Genomic DNA, 24,554 nt, shown 5'->3' on the forward strand with positions numbered 1-24,554 from the left:
TTCAGAAATAACTATTTGCATACTGAGTAGTCATACATAAGCTTTTCTGAACTTGGAATTGGCTAGCCCAACTTAATACATGCCAAAGTCACTCTGCTAGACAAGCAGCAGAGAACAGAGTGTTTGTTTCGATGTGTCGGAGTAGGACACTTAGTCACTGTAAAATGTGATTAAGAAAAGGCTCAAGATTAGATAAAAGCCCTTTCTGGCCTGGACTGTGGGGTTATGATTCTACAGTGAAACATTGCATGCACCCTGCCATCCTTTAGGCCAATCCCTCTGGATTTTCTCTGGCAATTCACTTATCAATAATACAAATGTATTTTTTTTTCTCCTTCTCATTTTGGTAGACCAAAGACTTACAGGACTCAAAACAATTGGAGCAGATGATTTTTGTTCATGATTGAACACAGGAAGCACTAGTGAGGCTAAGAAGAAAGGACAAAGAATAAGCACAGTCAGAATGAGCACACTGACAATATTTGGTGTGTCTGAACATTTGTGTACTTGTCTCTTATCAACCATCTATGTCTCTGACAAAACAAAGCCTCTTTGCATGCTGGGACCAGTATCCGGAGGTTGTCAGTGGGACTGGTATTTTAAGATTTTAGTGATCTCATTGTTGCAGGCTCAGGCATGATCATCTCAGCCTTGACCATGGGCAAGAATTGTTGGACCAGGGAAGAATAAAACAAAGATGGGTTGATTGGAAAACTAAATACAAGAACGTTATCTAGGAATTTCCTATGTGACAGTGGCAGTACTTGACACTGAGTGTCACTCATGCAACTTTGAATCATCACTTCCAAAGACTGGACTAATAAGGTCACCCTGGAAATTTATACATGGACAGAAAGCAATATTGTGGTAATCCAATTAAGCCCATGTTTGCACAGTAGTTTCTGGAAGCAGCCAAATTGAGATTGAGTTGAAAGCCACAACGTTGCCCCTTTCTGTCCTAAGAGTCCCCAGATGTTTACAATGTTGCATTCTGTGTTTACTTACAGTTCTTGAGGACACATAGAAAGGAAATGTGGTCACATTTAATCTTTCAGTTTTCTTTAAGGGCAGATGAGCCAGTTTCTTCCTGCAGTGGAAGACTTACTCAACACGGAGGGATTTGGGCTCCACAATAACTTTCTAGGATAGCAGCTACTAGGAACACAGATTCTTTTAGTCTTATTTAACTAAAAATTAGAGATGATTAAAAATTATATGCGGTTATTTTTTTCCAGTTTATCTCTTGAGATCTTTGACTGTTTCATTTCATAGACTACAGAGGCAGTGAGTCACACGCCACATTAAGACATGGTACGGGAAGACTTTAACTTGAATTTATTATTATTATTTTTTACTTTCAATAGAGAGTTTTAGTTATGAATAAATAATTGTGTTAACTTTCAAGTTATCAGAGCTGTTCTTTAGGTTACATGGAAGGGATAGACCTCCTTAAATTCCTAATATAAAAGAAATAAAATATGTGAAGTGAAACCTACTCCTTGAGGTAATCAAACTCCTGGTCTTTCATCGCCAAATACAAACCCCATCTATCCCTTCAACTACTCAGATTTAATAAACACAAAATAAAAACAAACAGTAGAATAAAATATAGAAATTAAACAATAGTCCAAATTCTATTTGTCCCGTAAAACGTCAATAAAAAATAATAAAATGTGTATAGTTCCTAATACAAAGTACATATTCAGTAAGAATCTCATAAGTCAACTGAGCAGATGAGAGCATATAGGCAGCAACTGGTCACTTTTGTTTACTTCTTGAAAGATACAAAAGATCGAACAGTTCATGCTGCTATCCCATGTTCCTGCATTTTAGATAAATATCTTATATTCTTTCTCATCTTTAGTTCAGTTACAATCAAACCTGCTTCCGTTTGGTATGGATATCTAGAGCAAATCATGAAAGCATTTTGTCTAATTGATACAATTTCAGGAATCAGAAAACATTGTTCTGTACTGTGTATTACTTCAAGTCTCAAGTGTTGCAAACCACAGTGCTACAAATAACATTTTAGTATAACTTTGTCAATTAAAGAATGAATCAAATGTCATTTATAGCGTTGTTTTTTATGTGAGATGCATTTTAGATCCCAAATATTTAATTTATGAATGAAACTTAGAAAGCAATACTCTCGGTACTTTTTTTTCTTTTCCTCTCCAAAAACAACCTTGGAAAGGATGCGATACCTTTCATTCACTCACCCGATGTCCCTTGCCCTATTCTGCTTCTTCTTTTTTTGATTTTTCAAGGGTACTCCTGGATTTGGAAAACCATGCAACCCATTCCTATCATCTCAAGATCTGTTTATTTCACAATGTCAGTTGACCTGCTGATAGAAATTTGTGTCTATTTATTTTTTTCTTTTCAGAGTCTTGCCTCAGTGGGTGCACCATGTAGGAAGCAAGAATTAATTTTATGGGTCAGATGTTCGCTGTTGTTCTCCTGCTAGAGCTGATGGTGATTTTTGCTTTTTTCCAGTGCCTGAGGTAATCACAACATTTTGTATTTTTATAGTTCAGGAGACAGTGCTCTGTCCCCTAACTCTCATTTAAGTGTATATTTATTTACCTTAGAGGTGGGCATACTGAGCTGGAAAATAGTATCTAAGTTGTTTGTACTAAAACTAAAAAAAGAGAATATTCTCCAGATAGAAATGACTCCTCAAGAGGAAATTCTGAACTTCAGTCTCAAAGATTTGTCATAATTTTATCAGTAGTGTATCTTTTTAGACATCCACAGTAATTGTTGGAATTTTTGAGGAAACAGTGCATATTAGATTTATAATGTGTTAAAACATAAGTTATTTATTTAGAAAGAATAAATAAAGTTAAATAAAGAATAAAAAAAGTTATTTATTTAGTAAAGTTTTGGAGTCAAAATCAATGCTTGTACAGGTTATGACTGGAGTGTATTCTCTTTTTTACTATGGTAAAGATCTTTAACTAGAAGACTTGAAATCAATGTGTGTGCCCTTGGTTTTATTAATTAACAATAAATATGGAATTTTAACTTCAAAATATTAAGCTAAAAGTAAGAGACAGAGAGGGAGGGAGAGAGACAGACAGACAGATCCACCTATATTGCTTAGTATAGTCCCAGGAAATATTATATGAATGAAAATTTAAATCCAAATTTAATTTCAATTTTTCTATGTCAATGTCATATGCAGTATTTTTGCATATATTTTATATCAACTTCTTTTTATTGCTTTTCATTAAACCTTGTAGTTTGTAGCAATAAGCTGATATGTATAATTTGAATGGTAATCTAATACCCAGTCCCCAAAATTCTGATTCATGCCTGGAATGGAATCTCCGAACACATTTTTTTTTTCTGATTTTAGGCTACATGTTGAGATGTTTCCAACATAGCTGTAGACTAGAAGACAGCATCAAAGTAGAAGAGAATCAAACAGAGATATTTTAAGCTCTATGTTATAGGAGCCACCATCCCAGAATCAGGCATCTGTCTTTCATTATGGAATACTTGGAGTTCTCATTATACATCAATGCTGCCATAATTATTTCACAGAAAATTAAAGTGCTCTTGACACCGTGTCTGAGCGGTTTTAGAACTGACCACTCTTTTAATAACCCGTGTGATGAAATTATGGTAATTTCTAAAAGCACACTTCAACAATAACAGCTGTGACCCTCTACAGTCAAGTCTTCCTGTAAGGAAGACAGACAGTTTTAGTCCTGAAATAATTTATCCCTAAAGGAAAAACCTTTTGTTATGACATGATCCTACTGAACAAACCAACATACTTTCTGTATACTCATTTTTTTTAACTTTAAAAGTTTGTTGTTTTTTGTTTGGATACACAGTCTCACTCTGTGACCCAAGCCAGCCTTGAACTCCACAGCTATCTCACTGGAGCAGATGCTGAGTGCTAGGATTGTAGGGATGAACCATTACTCTGGTATCACATCACTCCTAGTATAGGCATACGTAATAAAATAGACATGAAGATGAAACTTTTTCTAATATTTCTCATACATAAAGTGGCAGTCATGTCAGACAGAGGTGATGCTTAAGGAATCCCACAAGTCAGGAATGCCAAAGTTCAAATAAAAATCTGTGAGTTACCAATATTACTACACAGGACTGTGTTTATGCCTAGGAAAAGTGTGCTTGAAATATCTTAGAGTAGGGAATAATTTGATTGGTTAATGAAGAGTCTAAGAGTGATCATTGAATTTGATGGCATTCATTAGATAAGACATTCAAGCAGACACTTTACAGCCTCATTACAAACTCTAACACATGTAACCGTTACAAGCAATACCTTCACCACCCGCACCCCATATCATACTAAAGAATGAGATCTGCCACGGCCCTAGAAAGCACTCCTCAGAAACAAATTTTGTTTACACCTCCTGCCTCCCCGACCCAGTACTCTTGCTAAAGTATCAACTGTGTGGCAGGTCCCCAAAGCACAGAGGCATATGCCATGGCATATTCTTTTAGAATGCAAGGTTGCTCACGGTCATCTGCAGATAATGAACCATGACAACTTTGGAATCGATGAAGTACCATCTAACCGGGGGTGGAGGATGGGGGTTGGGGGCGAGCGAGACATCATGAGTGCTACCTTAAGTAGCCCATCAACTAAACTAACTCTTCAAACATATTTAGAAACTGTCACAATTCCGGAATATATGTCAGATACTAATGTCTCTTGAATATAACGAAACAAAAATTACAGACGCAGTTTGAGATAGATAATCTTCATGGTCAACTTGAATTGTCCATGAATTTAGCATCACTTTAGAGATTGGTGCCACACACGTCTGTGTTCGTGGCGATTAACTGAGCCGTGGGAACTCTCCATGGATATGGAACAGGATAGAATAAGGGGGGATGGGTAAGGAGAAAGTTATCTGAGCACCAACAACCCCTTTCTGTCTGCTTCCTGGCCAACATGCTGTGAAATGAACTTTGCTGCTCTGCCTTTCCTTCCCACTACAGACTGAATAGTGCAAAACCATTGTGCAAACCAGAAGTCTTTCCTACCAGAAGTTGCTCATACAAGTGATTCTGTAAACACAATAAGAAAAGTAACGAAGACATTCATGCTGTCTCCACAAATGTCCCCACCACATCCTGGTATGGACCGGGAAGGCTATTGGTCATCGGCCAAGCCCCCATTTCCAAACCATCTTGCTTTTCTGAATACCTTAACGAGATGTTCTGCTGGAGCTCTCGGGATGGCAAGGGCAATGTCTTCTGATCAGACTGCGGATGTTGGTTGTTCAAGCGCGCTAAAGTCTTCTTTTCCTTGAGAGAGAAAGCATGGAAAGAATCTGTGAGTGAGCTGCTGCCTTGCAATTCCTCACATGCTTTTACTATTGACTGGATATAGACCTCTGTGTACACGGCCCATTCATTATTCATGCCCTACTTCAGTTTCCTCGACTCCTTGTTGGGATGGGCGCTCCAGGCTCAAACCAATAGGTATGAATCACGCCGACATTGTAAATCTCCAACCAAACAACCAAGCAAGCAAACAAAAAAACAAAAAAACAAAAAAAAACTGGAATATTAAAACATCTCAGAAGAGCAACTTGGTTTTTAAGAGCAACTTTTTCATAGCTCCTTCTGAGCTACAATGATCAATGACACGAGTCCGCAGAGGAGAGACAGCCTGTGCTGCCACAGAAGGAAGGTCCCCAGTGGAATTTTCAGCAGGGGGAATTATCTCCCGGCAGTTCAGATTTTGTTTTGCTAACAAGACTCCATGTTAGGAGACCAGAGAGCTATCCTTTTCTGGCAATGTTCCCCTACCTTTTCAGAATTATTAAAAAGCTAACCTAGTCTATTCTGATTTGGACATCTCATTGTGAGCCGCAGCAGCTGCCGCAGGGCTCATAAAAAGGGAAGACATTGTTATTTACCCAGGGAAGATATTGAAATGCTGTGTGTTGTACATAAGCATCTGACTGGTAACGATGCTGTGTCAAGAATTCTAGCGGCTCCCTCCCTTAGCCAATGTCTTCCTCGTTGCTTGTTCTCACGGATTCTCTCTCTTTATTTTTTCAGCCTTAATTTTTGTTTTCATTAATCTACTGCCTGCTTCACACACCTACTCTTTGATGTACAGATAAAAATAACTTTGCTTCTTATTTCTGCAATCAAACCTATGCTCTTATATTTTAAGATGTAGAGTATCATGGTTGGAAAACTCAAGGGACTTCTCCTGAAGTTTGAAGTAAGGCTTTGCATAAACATGATGTCGGATACCATAAATGCATGTAGCTTGTCATTTGTCAAATAAAAAAATAAGTTAATTAAAAAAAATGGATAGAGCTGCCATCAGCAACCAGACAATCCTACTCTCTTTACAGTTTGGTTTTCAACTCTCTGGAGGGAGCTTACATGGTAGCATCCTCTTATTTGAGGATTCAAGTTTTCCTGCTATATCATAAGTAAGTGTGTAATCCCCTGCAGCTTTTCATCGTAATCAGAATATGATTTAATAATTCATCTGCCATTGCTCAGCAATCCCTTTTACCAACTGATGGGTCAGGATCACACTCGCATAAACCCACCAGAAAATGGGATGATTTCTGTGTCCGAGAAAAGAAATCACAGTCCTTGATCTTAAAGAACCGATGCTGCATGAGAGTGTATTTGTTGAGTGGCTTTTAAGTCTGTTTCCTGGTATAATAGAACGAGGTGAGGTGGCTCCAGCTCAGGTTATCTCTATCTACTCGTTTAAAACTATAATTTACGCAGTGAATGTTAGATACTTTCGTCTTGCATTTGTGAAGGCTGGCAGTTCTTAGAGATTAAAATTCAAAAAGACAGGTGCTTTCATTTTAAGAAAAATCAGACTTATAGAAAAAAAAATAAATTGCCAAGTGACACAATGTATGTTGAGGATACGCCAAGCACACATGGGATTTTTTTTCAACCTCAAGAATAATTCTAGTTGCTCATTGAGAATGAAGTAAAGGTGGTTATCACTGACATAGGCAGAGGTATGTGTGTGTGTGTGTGTTTGTGTATGTGCCCTTCATCATATTAAGGGGCATAAGTACTCAAATCATGCATATCTGAGCTATTACAACCTGGGATTAATTGCTCTAGCTAGAACTTCAAGTACTATATTGAATAGACAGGGGGAGGGGGGGTAGCCTGGTGAGCAGGGGGAGGGGGTATAGGGGGTTTGTGGAGGGGAAACCAGGAAAGGGGATAACATTTGAAATGCAAATAAAGCAAATGTCTAATGGAAAAAAAAGAAAAAAAAAACAACCTGGAATTATTTGATAGTTTACACAATTATACTCTTCACAACTGTATTATTTTCCCACGGTGGTTTCCAGCACAAAGTAGCTTTTCCTACCAGCAAACATCTGTAAGATTTCTCTCATGGCTTTGAGTCTCAAAAATATTCCTTTTTCAGAGAAGAGGGCTACTAGCATCAAATTTTCCACGACAGGGGAAAATATATGAGCAAGCAAAGCATACGAGTTCTGGAAGCCAAACAGTAGAGATTAAAAGCCATCTGTCATTGGGAACGTGGGCTTACTTGCAAGCCACGGACTTCCAGCTGTCTGGTGTAAAACAGTGGTAGCACAGACTTTCATACACAGACTAGACTAGAAGACTGGTTTGCATAATCCCATGGTTGAAGAAAATAAAGCTGCCATGGACATAGTTGAGCAAGTGACTTTGTGGTGTGGTGGAACATCTTTTGAGCATATGGTATTAAAAACAAAGACATCAAGAATTTTGCAGGCAAATAGATGGAACCTGAGAATATCAGCCTGAGTGAGGCAACCCAGTCCCGAAAGGACAAGGCATATACTCACTGATAAGTGGATATTAGCCATTAAATACAGGATACCCATGCTATGTTTCAGACTCAAAGAAGCTAAACAAGAAGGAAGGCACAAGCGAAGATGTTTGAATCTCAATTAGAAGGGGGGAATAAAATAGTCATAAGAGGCAGATGGAGGGGGAAAACTGGTTGGGGGAGGGGTTTGGAAGGGGAATGGGGGGTTCAGGATCAGATGTCAGGAGGGATAGGAGAGATGGACAGATGGTCATGAGAATGAATAGAAATCTGCAACTGACAGGGGTGGGTGTGGGAAGACAGCATCACCAGGATGTCATAGAGACCTGGAATAAGGGAGGCACCCAACAATCAATGGGGTTGACTGTAGCTGTGATTCACAGCATTGGGGACATGGAACCTGAAGAGGCCACTTCCTATAGCCAGGCAAGAACTTCAGTGGAGCGATAGGGACACCAACCCACCCACGAAACTTCCCACCCACTTATCCTGCCTACAGGAAATGCAGGCACAGGGGATGGAACAGGGACTGAGAGAATAGCTAACCCATAACAGGCACAACTTGAGACCATCCCATTGGCAAGCACCAGTCTCTGACACTGTTAATTATACTCTGTCATGCTGGTAGACAGGAGTATAGCATGGCTGTCCTCCTAGAGGCTCCACTAATTAGCTGATTCAGACAGATGCAGACACCCACAGCCAATCAGTGGATGGAGCTTGGGGACTCTTGTGGAAGAATAGGAGAGGATTTCGAGCACTGAAGGGGATAGGAACTCCACAGGAAGACCAACAGAGTCAACTAACCTGGACCCTGGGGCTCTCAGAGACTGAACCACCAGCCAAAGAGCATACATTGGCTCAACCTAACATCTGCCCCCCATCCCCGGCACATCTGTAGCAGATGTGCAGCTTGGTCTTCATGAGGGTCCTGAGCTAATGGACTGGGGAGCTATTCTAAAAGCTGTTGCCTGTCTGTGAGATATGGTCTAGCTGGGCTGCCTTGTGTGGACTCAGTGGGAGAGGATTTGCCTATAGCCTCAAAGTGTCTTGAAGTGCCAGGGTGGAGGATACCCAGGAGGAGGCCCCACCTGCTCATCAGAGAAGAAGAGGGGGATTTAGGGGGAAGGATTGTGGGAGAGGTGACAAGGAGGGGGGGCAGTAATGAATAGGAAAAAAAAAAACCCTTCCAGCTCCAGCCAGAAACAGCTTTGCCCTGAGCTGCATAAAACTACACGTTATCATCTGCAGACATTTGCTATAAAAATCAATTTTTTATTTTCTTAGAAACAGTTCTATGCCAGGAAGAGTCCAGGGGATAAAGAAGATAGGAAATACTGACTTGATCCCAATGCCACCCTACGGTGATTGACAGACTGTCCTGGAGTGAGATGTCTTTTAATTTATCAATTGCTTTCGCCTATTTCACAGATGTACTATAAATTTTATTGAATAGACATGAATTACTGTAATATTCTCAGCATCTGGAATAACCTTCCTTCCAAGAAAAACTGCCCGAATGACTTCCCCAGAAAACATTTCATCTTGAAATGTGTTCATTTCTGCCTCATTCCTTATTATTATTATTTTTTAGTAGCTAATTTATTTTGGTTTACAAATAGCAGGCTTCCCCCATGGCAGTTTTCATTTTCTTCATTTTGGTTGGTATTCCCCTCAGCGAGCATTTTCTCCCCCATCTCCCTGCCTTACCTCATCCAGAGATAAGCCCCTCCCTCTACTCCTAGTGTTTCCCCTTTCTCTTTGACAGCATATACATTCTATGCCCTTCCTACATTGTTCCCTTTAGGACTCTTTTTATTCCCTGTCTTGGTGGCACCTTTCCAGTTTCCTGGCATCTACACTTACTCCACGTAAATACACATATGGAAACATCAGCAGCTAAGGTCTGCATATATATGGGGAAACATGCACCGTTTGCCTGTCAGAGCCTGGGTCACCTCACTTTATACATTTTCCAGTTCTATGTGGTTTCTTGCAAATTTCATCTTTCCTTATGGCCTAATAGCATTTTATCCTGGAGTGCTTTTTCATTATCTATCATTATTTCCACTTCCTGGCTGTTGTCTGTAGAGCAACAGTGAACAAATATCTCTGTAGTAACATAGGCAGACCTCTGGGGATATCCCTAAGAGTCCACACACTCAGTAACATGAAAGCTCTATCATTAATTTTTGGAAAAGCGCTACTACACTGTTTTCTGTAATGGCTGTACCCATTCAGTCTCTCACAGAAGGGAATGAGGGCTCCTCATTCTTCATCAGCATTGACCCTCCTTTGTTTTCTTAAGGATAGCCATGATGGCAGAGGTGGTATAGAATCTCCAAGTAGGTTTCATTTGCATTAGCCTCACAGTTGAAGATGAGGAATGGTTAAAAATATTTATTGCCAGATAGCATTTCTTCTTCTTCTTTGTTTGTTGTTTTTGTTGCTGTTCTTTGTGTAGTCTCGATGTCCAGCTGACAGAGATGTCTCTCTCATTCTGTAGACTGTCTCTTCAGTCACTTAACTGGTTCCTTTGTTCTTCAAGACTCTTGTAATTTCATGGGGTACCATTTGCCGAGACGGTTGGCTGTTTAGTGTCATTTTTTAAAAGGCTAATTGGAGTAGTACTTTAATATGGAAAATTAACTTCCTAGAAGCCAACGTGGGGTAAAAGATTCTGTTAATCTTCGAAATGCAAATAGAAATGATTAGCTTAGGGTGTATGACCTCACACATCTGACCTCATGGATAAGCAAATCACAGACAATAGACCAGCCAATTACCCAAGACACGAACATTTAAAAATAATTACAGTTGATTCTCGCCCCCCCTCCATGTTCTATATTTGCATGTAGGATTCTTGACTACAACAGGCAAAGGAAAAAAAATGGAGGAGAGAAAGTGGCAGACTAGACTTTTCATTTCTTTTTCCTAGCTGAAGAAATAATTTAGGATTAGATGGTTTCTAATTGTATAAGAAACCTAGAAAGTAAAAACAAACAAACCAAATGTAAACTTCATAACCGAACAACAACCAAACCCCTCAGGAATTATCCTTCTTTTTCCCCCTGCTACTATCTCCTTGTGGACAATAATACCAAGTCTGTACATTCTAAATGCAGAATGGAAAATTGCTTGTGTTTATATACTTATTTATAGACTTGCAACAAGGCTTCCTAATTCTATTCCTTGAAAAGATGATCATAAATGGAAACTCGTATGCCCAAATGTACACCTGGTGGGTGGCATAAATAAAATCTCTGCCCTACTTCCCAGACCTCAGTCTAGTGGCAGATACCCATGTTGTATAGGTTATACATTGCCCCAACTCATTATATACAGGTTGCGACAGGCCAGCATAGCACATTACCTTTGTCTAAAAATTCAGAGTTCTTAAAAGTAACAAAAATACATAGAAAGTTTTGCTTTATTACAACTATGGTGTTTTGTCTTTTTTTTTTTCAACAATGTTTGGGAAAAATCTTTTATAACACTTTTCTTTGTAAGATGAAAGGTATGAGGACATTTAGTATAATTTTTCATTGTGCAGTTATAAGAAAAAAGTGAATTTGAAAAGCTCGTCTCTCTTGCCCGATGGAGTCCCCGGAAAAAAAATTAATTTGCTTTTGTATTTTTTTTCTTGAATTCTAAAATCTTTACAAATGCTAGTCTGTGACTTGTTAGAAGTTGGTTTTGTTCACTTGAACAGCTATCTTGGCTTTTCCTTTGTTAGCAAGGGATAATGAATACAGTATTTTTTTTCTTTTGTAAATTCATTTTAAAGTTTGATTTCATAGTTTTCAAAACAGGCTCAGACGTCATCAGTGAATACATTTATTTGCCAAAGAATCATCTAGTTTTTTGCTAAACACCATCCACTGTGTGGAAGTTACTGGTGTTAAACTGCGGCTCTGTTGAATGACAGTGGCCCGTGGCTCCCAGGTAACTAAGGGCAGTGGTCACAGCCATAGTGATCACTGTAAGAATTTATGTAAACTGAACCAAAGTGTATGCAACCAAGCACACAAGTTGGCAAGTCGATTCTCCCTCTGTATCCCTCCCCTCTTGCCTTGGCTCTAACGTCCTAGTTGTTAGTTTTATGCCAATAACCATAAAGCCAGTCACAGTCTCATTTGAATAGACTAAGAAATGAAAAGTCTTCTCTCTACAGCAATCACTCTTGTAAACTCAGAACTGCTGCAGACTAAGGGGCAGCAGTGAATGGAGAAGGGAAACAGATGAACCAGTAAGTCACAGAGATGAGAATTCAATGGAATCAAAGCTAAAACCTGCAGCACGTTGCAATGGCACTCTCCTCAGTTCTAAATTATTTCGGAGGATGCCTCTGAGTATTTCAGTAAAATGACACATCATGGATGTTATTTAATAATGTGTTAGCTTTTGAATAGTGATATATTGTATACTAAAATAATATGACTATTTATTTGACTGCAGACTGAAGTTAAGGAACAATGGGTGAAATTCCGAATGGAGAAAACTTGTGAGTGATATCCAGATCTTTTTTGAGAGCTGTGCTCATCTTCACTGATTGGTTACTAAATGCTGTTAGTCTTGGGTTGCCATGGCATTCTTTCTTTCTCTTTAAATACAATGTGAAAACTTGAATTCAGTCCAACCTTTGATTTTATAATTCATATAAAAACATATATTAAGCCATGTTCTCCGAAACCATTGTTCTTGAGATAGGATGAATAAATCCAATTCGACATAAGCACTCACTGAAAAGGAAAAAAAGGCCTATAAAATATTAGCCAAAATACAAAAAGGCAGTGTGTGTTTATACTGATGGAATAGCTAAGTATTATTTTAAAATAAATAAGTGAACTTTTTATGTAAATAAATAAGCTGTAAAGAAACCATGATGAAGATAGTGGTGTGTAGGCCATATAGTTTTCAATTTACACAAAGGTGTTTTAATCCAAAAAGAAAAAAAAATCATACTGATAGAAACAAATGTAAAATTACAGTCCTTTTAAAAGGGTACTATCATATCATATAGTTGTTTATTTTGTATGAAATATTTTGCCTGGGCTAAGCCTTTACTTTCCATGTGAAGCTGATTGCAAAACATGGAGAAACATGGAAAGAGCAAGCACCACCCAAAGGACCAGAAAAGCTCCTGCTCACGCAGCTTGGGAACTGGCAGCAACCTTCTCCCTCTCCGCTCCATCCATTACCCCCTTTTCTTTTGGAATTCACATCCTGCTTAGGTAATAACAATGTAAGTAAAAGGACTAACGTCACCCTTAACTGAGCAACTGTGTGTACGAGATTCCTCCGTCCAATGTAAACTCCATAGTTTATTCCAATAACTACGATTTCCCCCCAGGCCCATGAGATTTTTCTAATTAATTGATTGTACTGGATAAAAGGAAGACTAAGAAATTAGTTTCTACCCTCTAACGTTACCTCATACTTCGGAGGGCATTATGAAAAAAGCCTTTCCTTGTTTGTAGTGCTGGGCTCGAAGCCAGGCCGTCCCACATGCCAGGTAGAGCAGTACCCATTACCCAGAGAGAGATGCTATCCTATCGAAGCTAGCCTTTTATAGTGTTCATAATCAAGCCTAATTAATGACAGATAAAATTTTAGAACATTATATAAAACTAACAAATGCTAAATGGCTTTCATTATTTCCGTTTTTTAGAATATGTATGGATAAACAAATGCAATGTTTCCTTTGAGACCTTTTATTCTTTAGGCATATTATATTAAACTACTACTATGCAATATACATGTATATACTTAGTAAAAAGCATTATATCTAATAATTTTTTGTAAAAAGAGGTAAATTAATAATCAGTATCGTCTTTGAGAATCTAATCTGTTTCATAATCAAGGGATGACTTTGATCTGAAAACCTCAGATTTCTGGGACATTGCTAAATTCATTAACATTGACCATGCACAACACTGGTTCCCAATCTTCTTAATGCTGTGACCCTTTAATACAGTTCCTCATGTTGTGCTGACCCTCAACCATAAAATTATTTTAGTTGTTACTTCATAACTGTAATTTTCCTTGTGTGAAGAATGATGATGTTTTCCCAGGGCCTTAGGTGACCCTGTGAAGCGGATGTGCAACCCCTCCAAAGGGTTCAGGACCCACAGGTTGAGAGAGACTGACGTACAAGTTCTTGCTTTCCCACAAGGAAGACAACACCCTTTTCCCTGGACAATTAAGACAGCTTGGGAATAAAGTAACCATGTAGCTTGCTCATGGTCACACTATTAGGTGGAAGTTGAGTTGAGACTTGATTTCTGACTGCTTTCAAGCCCATGATCTTGACATATCTGATGTTTATCGTATGAATGAAAGATAATTATTCATGGCTAAGTTAACATAGGAAGTAGAATGAACAAAGTAGAACATAGAATATATATATTATTAACATAGTATTATATATATATACATATATATTATACATATATATATATATATATATATTAAATATAGAAGACTTTTGTACTTTCTCTTCTGATTAAAAGTGCCCAAGTCTATAGTCAACTCCCTTCACCTTCTGTCCTTTCTTCCTTACTTGGACATCTGTATATTCATTTTAAATAGTTTCCTGGCTATTTTACAATGGGTGAATAACACAAATCCAGAGGACAGGCACTTTAGTATGAATACCAGGTTGACTCATCCCTGCTTCTTTCGCATTTTCCGTAACCAGCTACAGTTCCGTAAATAATTTCTCCTCTGTCTAGAGAGGATACATTTTCTCTCCATTTCCACTCTTAATATTAAGACCACTGACTCAAATCATTATTCCTTTATACTTAGAGATGGAAACGAATTCTGGAATATCTTGCTATATCTGGTCCATTTGTAACACCAATACAAAGTTAAATTTCTTGGAAGACCAGATAGGATATCCAATCTCATTACTAGGAAAGAGTGGTGACAGAAAGAGCGATGGACATTGATTCCTGGTGTATAATTAAGACATATTCTCGCTGAAGACAATCTTGATTCACTCTCGAGGCATTTCCCGCAAGTATGAGCTACAAACACAAAGCTAAAAATGTAAAACTGATAAATTGTGTCACTTGCACACTTTCAGTATTCAAGCTTTGGTTAGGACACCTGGACCCATTCAATGAGGGGGACTTCTATTTCCTGGGCACTACTGACGTCTCAAGTTTCAACTCTTCATATATCATCATTTTGTACACCACAGTCAGATCAATGCCTAGAATAAGTCAATATATTGTCGTAGCCTAACTTGGCATTCCTACTCTGTGGCTGGTACCATACAGTTTTTATACTATTCCCTGTTCTCCGAAAATGCTTTAGCCATATTGATCATCCCTTCAGCCCACATAATACTGTGTTTGTCTCCACGTTCTTTACACAGGGTCTTTTCCTGGATATTTGCAATATATTATCTTAGTTTGCCCTAGTCTCAGTAGTCATTTAAGGGAGTATAGAGATTTCTCTATAATCTCAGTGTTCATACTTTTGTGTATTTTCTTTATAATATCCACATATAACATTACAGATGATGTCCGCTTGTTAATTTATTTTCTCCTCTGAATACAATGCATGAAAGTAGAAAAGTTTGTCTTATCCACTCACACAACACTACAACCTTGAATCTATCCCAGTTCTCTGCAGATGTGTGTTGACAGATTTTCACACCTCAGCTTAACTACTATGTCTGCTAAAACACAATATTAAGTGTGACACTGGCAAGAAGCCCCTTGAAGACATGTTTAAGTATTCTATCATGTTGTTAAAGGACCCCCTATTCCATGCCTGACCCAGGGCAAGCATATAGAAAACATTGAAAGTGGTCCACATACCACTAGACCTTTCAGACCTAGTTTCTTCACAGAATTCAGAGGGAATGAAGAGGCTCATTCTTTTCTAATCTGTTAAAATTAGGGTAGGGAGGATTGTAATATTCAAAGTTGGCTCAGTTGTTAAGAGTGCTCACCAGTCTTGCAGAAAACTAGGGCTTGTTTCTTCACATCTTTGTCTGGGGGTTTACAGCCTCCTGTGACTCCAGCTCTGTGTGACCTGGCACTGTCTTCTGACCATGATGGGCACTGTACATATACACATGCATGTGTGCATATGTACACACACACACACACACACAGACACACACAAACACACACAGACACACTTAAAAATAAAATTGTTCTAAAAATATTTTGCAAATGCTCTTGGAACATTTTGTTATGAGTTTGAAATGAAGTGATGTAGACATTTCTTGGCTTATTTTTCTGTTTCCTTGACCATTGCTCACAAAATGGTCTGCCCATTTTAGAAAAATTTCCCTTGCTTCCTTCCATCCTTCCTTGCTTCCTTGCTTCCTTGCTTCCTTGCTTCCTTCCTTCCTTCCTTCCTTCCTTCCTTCCTTCCTTCCTTCCTTCCTTCCTTCCTTCCTTCCTCCCTTCCTTCCCTCCTTTCTTCCTTCCTTCCTTCCTTCTTTCCATCCCTCCCTCTTTACTCTTTCTTTTTTTGAGAGAATTAATAAAGTTATATACCATAGAGGCCATTTTGAAAATATGACTCATCTTTCAGTAAAAACAACACATGTGCTATACATTATTTATATTCCAAGGAGATGAACAATCTAAAGCCAAAACAGGAGTGGGATCTCTGGACACTGGGTTAAGAGTCTTACTCTTTTGTCTAATTTTTGTTCCCTTTGAGTAAACAAGTATACTCAATTTTCTTCAAAATTAAGCCAAAATATTAAGTTCACTTTGCCTACTCATCCAACCACACATTCATTTTCTCTTCCTTAAAATGAATCTTCTAAGACATATACTTTTATAAATTAATTACTTGGATCTCTAAAATCTCCAGCAATCTTGCTTCCCCACCCCATTCCATTATGTCGACACCAATCTGCTCATTATCAAATTTACCCCTCTTTCTCAGTTCTGAACACTTCCACAAGGTAAATCTGTTGAATGCCTTTCTGTTCCACTTAAAATCTTTGCTTATGTGTCAGTGTGTGCACTTTGGAGTTTTTCTAGACATATGCTTTGCTCTTTTCATTTTCTTATATTACATCTGTATTTGGTTCTTTAGTTGTTCATCTTTAGTGTTGCTCTGTTTCCATACCCATCTATCCCTCTAGCAGTTTCAGACAGTACTGTATACCAGAAAACTCAATACTACATCTTTATGGCTGCTGTTTGTACTGCACCTTTGACCCAAATCTCCAAGCGATGGTGATCTCCTCATAAATTCGTTGCTCAAATGAAAAGTTGCATACTTGCCCAAGAGCATTATCTAATTTTGCGTGTCCTAGCTCCCTGTGTGGTAAGAACTGAGAGTCAACCTTTGAACTTCTTCCAATTTTCACTGGCAAATCTGATTAAGTGTCATGTATTATTGATGTTTGCACTGAAATGACCCTGATATGTTTTTCCTCTATGCCATCAGCTCCCTAACTACTTCAGGAACGTATGTGCTTCAGCTTGTGACTGATGTCTTGTCTTTAATATCCTGCCACTTCAACGCCAGCTCTGCATTGCTCTGCCCTGTAGCCATGCACTCTTTATACTAACAGAGCACTTTCTATTACTATGAAAGCACTCACTTTATCCTTGAAACTACTGCTCTGGATTGTATACATGTCCACTTTTGCCATCAGGTTATTAATTCCTTAAGGGTACAAATGATATCTTCGTCTTTCTCATAACTCCCATACCATTACCACGGCCACAGTATGAACTCAATATATATTTGTTAAATTGAGTATGAGATGTGTGAGCAAAGACAAATCAGCAAGTGTGTTATCCTGCAGTGGGCTGGGTGAGGTGACACTCTCTGCTCTGCAACAAGGAGGTAAAAGAACACTGCTGTGTTTAATGTTTTACATACAAAATGTCCACTAAGACCTATTTATTGTCCCTGCTATTTTCGATAAGAGAATCTGAAAGCAAATACTGATTTCATACATAGTCAAAACATTAATGCCAATTACACTTAAGTTTCCTCTTCATGAATACTAACTTCTTGTACTTTGCATTTCGGGGAAGAACACACAGGAAGTAAGTAGTTTCGTAAATATCACATCAGATACCAGAGTGAGGGACTGATTCACCTTTATGAGTTTGGGAATTCTGAGTTCAGGCTTAAAGCTCTGTAAGTATCTACATGACTCACCCTGCCAGTAAGATTTTATGTTCAGTGATTTGACATAAGTGATACGCTATCATAATCAAACAACATATATATACCACATATACCTTGTGAAATCAAAAATGTGAAGAGAAAGAAAACTAAGTATCATGCCAAAAGATCACGAAAACTGAGATTTAGAGAAACTTAGTGTGGACAGCAACTTTACTACTAGATTAGATATACTGAGAATATTGCTAACCTGTAAGTATTGTAACATTGAAATAGTGGTATAGGTGCCAGATTTACAGTTACAAGGACAAAATGCCACCAGGTATGATGAATGACTCAGGCATGTAACTGTTCCGCCAACAAGGCAGACAACAGACATAGTCGAAAGCTCTGAATTCTTTAGGGTGGCATTCTTATTTTGTTGACTTAGGAATAATTTTTGATTACCTAATTGGTTCCAGGCAATGTGAAATTGTTATTATACCCTAACACATAATGATTAAGAGATCTAGAAAAAATATTGCTTCAAGAATCAGCCATGGTATTTTTGATTTTTATTTTTATTGCAACCCCTCAAATGACTACTGGCTTTAGCTGCCCCTCCATCTCTCCCCTGTTCTCTCCCATTCCATGTTTGATCCCCTTGTTCTTGCCCCACCTCATCCATCCATATATATCTATTCTGCTTTTTCTTCCTAGGGTAATCAAATTCTACCCCTAGTCCCTTACTCTATACCTAATCTATTAGTACAATAAGTTAAAAGATTAGAAACTGTGTTCTCTTAGATACCATAGGTTATGTAATCTTTGAATCTTCTATAAAATATTGTAAAACTTTAAAAACAGCATGTATTCCATCCTATAGCCAATACAGTCACCCTAAAGCTAAAGATAATAAAATAAGTAAGGTACTTCTTTTCTTTGTGAACTATAACTGCTCCAAGTGTGAGGTAGAGGAATACATCATGGCTGTAAGTGAGGAAGACGGTTATTCTTTCTGACAATTTCTTATAAAACATACACTCAATTATGTATATGCTATGATAGCACCTTTTTTTTATTTTAAAGGTTCTCTTGGAAATCTAGGTTACAACTGAAACCTTAGGTGTGTGGAACTTAGAGAAAAAAAAATGTTTCCAGGAACACCCAGTGTGAGCACAGACTCCAAAGACAGTGAGCACGTGACCAGAGGGGCTGAAGCACAAAGAACCATCAGGGGCATTGACTCATAAAGCTATGACAAGGGATTTATCCCAGAACACTCTGTGTCACAAGAGGATCTTCCCTACACTTTAGAAAGTTATTAAAAGCTAAATAGTACCCCACTGTATGCACATAATTTCACCCATTCATCTATCAGGTTATCTCCCCATTTAAGATATCATCAGTAGTATTGCCGCAGACATAAGCATGTGAATAACTTTTCAAGACTTTGTTTCAACCATCATCTATAAGAAACGCAGAGGTGACATTTCTGGGTGGCTGGATAATTGTAATTTCTGAAGCATTTCTATATAGCTTTTAAGGATAGCTGCTCTATTTCACATTCTCATCCATATCATACAGATATTTCTGATTTTCCACATCCTCACCAACACTTGCTGTCATTGGTCTATTTTGGAAACAGCCCATTTTTGTGGACTGACAGGATAGATAACTGTAGTTTTGGTCTGCCATTCCCTGGTGATTGGGGATGGTGGGTAATTTTTCACAACTTGGCTGTTTACATGTAATGTTTATAGAAATATCTGTTCAACAAGATTTTAGGGCATTTTAAAAACTGGTTAATATTTGTTTTGCTATAGATTTTCAGAAGTTCCTTATCTTGTTCAGGAAATTATTATATATAACTTACATATATTTTTTTCTATTCTTTATTATTTTCTTGGTAGTGTACAGACAACTTAGTTTGATTTTAATCTGTTTTTTTTTTTAATTTACTGCTTCTGTATTGATTTTGTATCCATAAAACCATTAAAGGGGCCAGTGTCATATGTCTCCTTGTTTCCACTCAGAATACAGATAAACAGATTTTAAAAATACAGTACATGAAACGAATGAAATACTATTCATCTTTTATGAATATGGAAACGCCAAAGTATATACAACACAGATAATACATGAAAACTCTGCTGAGTGAGAAAAACTTGTCAGAGGAGGAAAAAAATCAGTATGGTTCCACTTTAAGGGGACATCAATGAAACACTCACAGGAAGCAAACTAATAGTGGTTCACACCGGCTGCAGGGAGGGAAATGAGCAGTTTCCCCAAGTTCATGTAGGATAAATGAGTTCTAGAGATCTTGTCCTACGGCAACTGTCTTTTTTAAATCCTTAATGATCATTTGAGGGAGAATTGGGGGTATGATTCACGGGTAAAGTTCATACTCCGCGTGCTCAAGGCCCTGGGTTTGTTTGATTAACAGCCTTCAAATCAAATTACTCATACGACAATATATTGGTGTCAAGTGTTTTTGCAACAATTCAACAAAAAGAAAGCCAATGAAGAGTTTTCAAGTAGCACAAGAGGATTTAACTTGAAAGACACTGAATTTTAAATATACTTTTTTTTTTTTTTCCCTGGGAACAAGGTATGGCATGGTAAGTAGACTTCAGGGACCACAATGATGGTGGGGGAAAGTGAATTATTTCCTTAATTAATTTCCTTGTTCCTACATAGCTTAGTTCAGAAAGATTATTCTGACAGAATCATACCTTAATCTATAGAGATCATAAGGTTAAACTTTACTACTCTTATCCAGTTAGATACACATAGATACTCTAACATATATGTTTATGGATATGTGTGTACACATCTATACACAAATGTCTTTTGCATGTATGTGTTCTCATTACGAAGTTGACTTATTTGGTTCGAATTGGTTGATGCAGCCTTGAGGTGTTTTCTAAATACTCATGTTCAATGCCTACTGAACCTTTGTAGGTCACATGTAATGGTTAAAAACAGAAAAATATGAGAATACTTGATCTCCAGGGGTAGTATATTAATTTTAAAATTCTAGAAAAAAATAAGCTCCAGAGTAATTGCTGTATTGCAGCCAGTGCTGTCAGTACCTTAAATAGCATTAAGTAATCTACATTCTGGAGGCAACAATTTCTATGTATATATGATCCATTATATATCCTTGTGAAATAATTACCTAAATAAGAAAAGTGACTCAAAGTTCACACATTATCTAAGTATGCATGCACAGCCCTAAACATGGAAGAAAGCAAATTAACATCAAACTAAACCAACCAAATACCATTATTTTCAAATCAAATGAGGATCAACATATCAAACAACGACAGCAACAGGAGAGGGAAGACTTAGAAAAGCAAACTCACAGTCTGATATGTTCATCTCAATATGCTTCCCACAGGAAATGTGTAATAATTACAACATTATAGGGGTGTTTTTAATCCCTCCTTTTATTTTATTTTATTTTTTGGGTGATTCTGAGTAAAACAAATGGAGTAGATTTTATGATAAAGCCAGGAAAGGCTAAATCCAGGTACAGAATAAAAGGCAAGGCATGATTACCAGAGGCTGACATGTTACGCAGAAATGCATGTACAAAGCAACCATTCAGTTCTATTAGGTGGGTTACATCTCCGAAGGATATCATTTTATCTGGTATGAAGGGCTCTTTGGCCTTAACAGTTTTGAAGGTATTAGTAAACCTTCAGTAAGTCCTCGCTATTGAGCAAGGTAATCTACAACCTCAAGTATATTATTTCCCACATCGCTTGAGTACCAAGGTAATACAGAAGGGACATCATCAGTTTCTAGACAGACAAGAGGACTATGTTTAAAGACCTTAAAGCTAAAAGCAACTGATTGGTCTAACATGAACTCCACCACAGTAATCTCACTTCACTAGAATTAAAAAGAAGACCTGCTTAAAGCCTGAGGTAGCAGAGTTAACGTAAGAAATACTAAATGTTTCCAAACAATGGGCACTTGGGCACAGACGCAGGCACAGCCTACTTTATAGAGGACAGATGAAGATAGATGTGTTACTATAGAAAGTTTTAGCTAATTAATGGTTGAAGGAGTCATAGTGGGCTATAAAAGAAAGGATTCTAATAATTTTATATTGCTTTCTGCCCCTTCCACATGTTCCTTGGGGCCAATACGTAGCCACTGACCATTAGCCTTAATAAAACTTTTATCATTATAGCATAAACTAATATTATTTAGTTCTCCAGGGAAAACATGGAAGGTCTTTCTTTTCAATTTTTAGCTAGCCCATTGGTTCTTTGAAAAATTTCAAAGACATCCATCATGGCAGGGCATATCTCCCAGATGCCATATTTAGCTAATGGATGGAGAAGAGTCTCCCTGGAAACGTCATCATGTGCTGTGACCTTGTTTTAACAAGACACAATGGTTTCACTCTGTATTGGCTTCTTCATCTAGGGTCCTATTTAGGAAAACATGATGTTCTTGAGGCAGTGAGGAAGTCGATCTGTCCCTTCCAGCTCACCAAACGGTCTCATTAGTTGTTAGAGGACCTTCTTCCTTCCTCCTCTTTCTCTTCCTTCTCTTTCCTCTTCTGATTGCTAATCCTCTTCTCTCTCTATCTCTCTACAGTGAAGGACACTAAATGGGAAAGTGTAAATGAAACATCAGAAAGATGTTTCTACTTTAAGTTTTATATACATTTATTTACTTAAGAATGTAGTCTTGGCTTTGAAGGTTGCACTATATATTTATAAAGTTATAGCAAAAAAAAATTACATGACAGAAAACTCCGGAATTCATGCTGCTACGTAAAATAGTCACCTAGGGAAATCAAGGATGTCTAAAAGATTTATAAAGAAATGAACTTTTCCAGGGCTAACATCCAGAACAATTCATGTCTCTTTTATGTCTACCTGTCATTTTCCTTCATAACAATTGAAACCTCCAGCACATATGTAGAAATATTGCCATTTTGTTAAATTTCTTTGCTAGCATGTGGCTGGCTATTGTAGACTTATCAGACAAGTTTAAGATTGTCATATCTCCATAAATTACTTTGAATTCCAATGAAACGTGAAACCAGTTGGTTCTTGAGGCTGGGTTTTCCTGTGGCTGTGGTTTGCTCTCAGAGTCACTGGGGCTTTCCTGTGTTTCTTGGATCCCATAGTTCAAACTCCTTAGAAAAACATCCCTCTGAAGACGGCCTGCTTCTGGGGCCTCTCTGATCACCACATCACATTCAAATGTACTTAGTGTTCCAGAGGACATAAAGGCATCTTCAACTGTTATCTCTCTTTTCCACTGAGCCCCTTCCTAGCTTATGTAGCTAGCGCTACGACTGAGTCTTTATTAACTTGAAATGGGCAGACATCAGGAGCTCTCTGTGATGGGCACATATACTTAAGAAGCTTTGCATCTATTATAGTTTTGTACTGTAAACTAAACTCTGTATGTTTGACTGATTGTTTCTTTTTAGGTATCTCTTGCCAGAATTATATAACTGAAAAAAAAAACCCTATGGTTATGAATGCCTCTCTTTTAGAGTCTGTAAGAAAGTCTCTCCAGTGGAAAACACCCTAATTTTCACTTTAAAGCTCCAGCATCAATTCCTAAACAATGTGTTTGAGATATCAGATGTACAGAGAAGGATTAAAGACTATGTGGAGCTCAGTAAAGCCTGCTTTTTATGTAAGACAGCTTTTTAGATTACAAATATGAATAAAATGTAATTTCAACAGCTCTAATCAGACAGCTTAAATGAGTGAATTTGCTGTAATGTGTAATTCTATACTAATAAATATGCAGGCATTTATTTAATAAGAAAAATCTTCACTTACTTGAGTCACTCAGTACTTAGGTATACTTTTGGAGATAGCATTTTATGTTCTGAAAAAAAAAATCTAAGTGACCAAATAATTTGTGGAAAAATGATAAAATGAGTTTTAAAGTTAGCATTATATATATACATATATATATACATATATATGTGTGTATATATATGTACACACATATATATAGTTTCACATAGATCATATGAATATAACATCCTTGAGTTCAATGAATATTCTTCTGAATTTTAATTAAAATGACCTTGGCTATGTTCCACACTGGTGTCAATGAAACAAGCTATATCTAAGCTTGGTACACCTCTTCATTTAAAATTATACCTACACATAGAAAAGAGGCAGTAAGGCTCACTAGCAAGAACGTATTCTATGTCCACTGAGCTTTGGGAAGCACCTGAGTGCAACACCCAACCTGCCCTGTGTTTAAGAAGTCAAACAGAAAGCTGACATGTTCAACGATTCCTTGGTGGTCATGGGCTCCTTGGTGGTTAGGTGTTGGCACCACGAAGAGCATTTCTCTTGTTTGCTGCCACTGTGTCTGCAATGTGCAATCCTTTGACTAAATGGTGTCTGGAAAGGGAGGGAAGGTACCTTTATCTCCGACTATAACTGTTATCACAATGTAAGATATCAAAAATAGTGACTATTGACTATTTTTTTTTACTCTTAAACATTATAATGTTCACAGAATCCCCAAAGCTGTTGATGCCAAATGAAGCTCTGTAATGGTTTAAAAAATAATAATTTTGGGAAATGTTAAAATATGGGAAATAAATTAGGATTCAGATATAGACTTT

General features: G+C 37.6%; 1 protein-coding gene across 4 annotated transcripts in view; it reads right to left on the reverse strand.

Moving 5' to 3' along the window:
- Positions 1-24,554, reverse strand: part of Syt1 (synaptotagmin 1) — a 507,387-nt gene that overhangs the window by 397,997 nt on the left and 84,836 nt on the right. For all 4 annotated transcript variants that reach the window (XM_021173816.1, XM_021173812.1, XM_029482353.1 and 1 more), the window contains exon 2: positions 5,198-5,298. The gene's annotated coding sequence lies outside the window, so the exon portion shown is untranslated. The remainder of the gene's footprint in view (positions 1-5,197; positions 5,299-24,554) is intronic.

The sequence above is a fragment of the Mus caroli genome, chromosome 10 (genome assembly GCF_900094665.2).
Source record: "Mus caroli chromosome 10, CAROLI_EIJ_v1.1, whole genome shotgun sequence".
Lineage (NCBI taxonomy): Eukaryota > Metazoa > Chordata > Mammalia > Rodentia > Muridae > Mus > Mus caroli.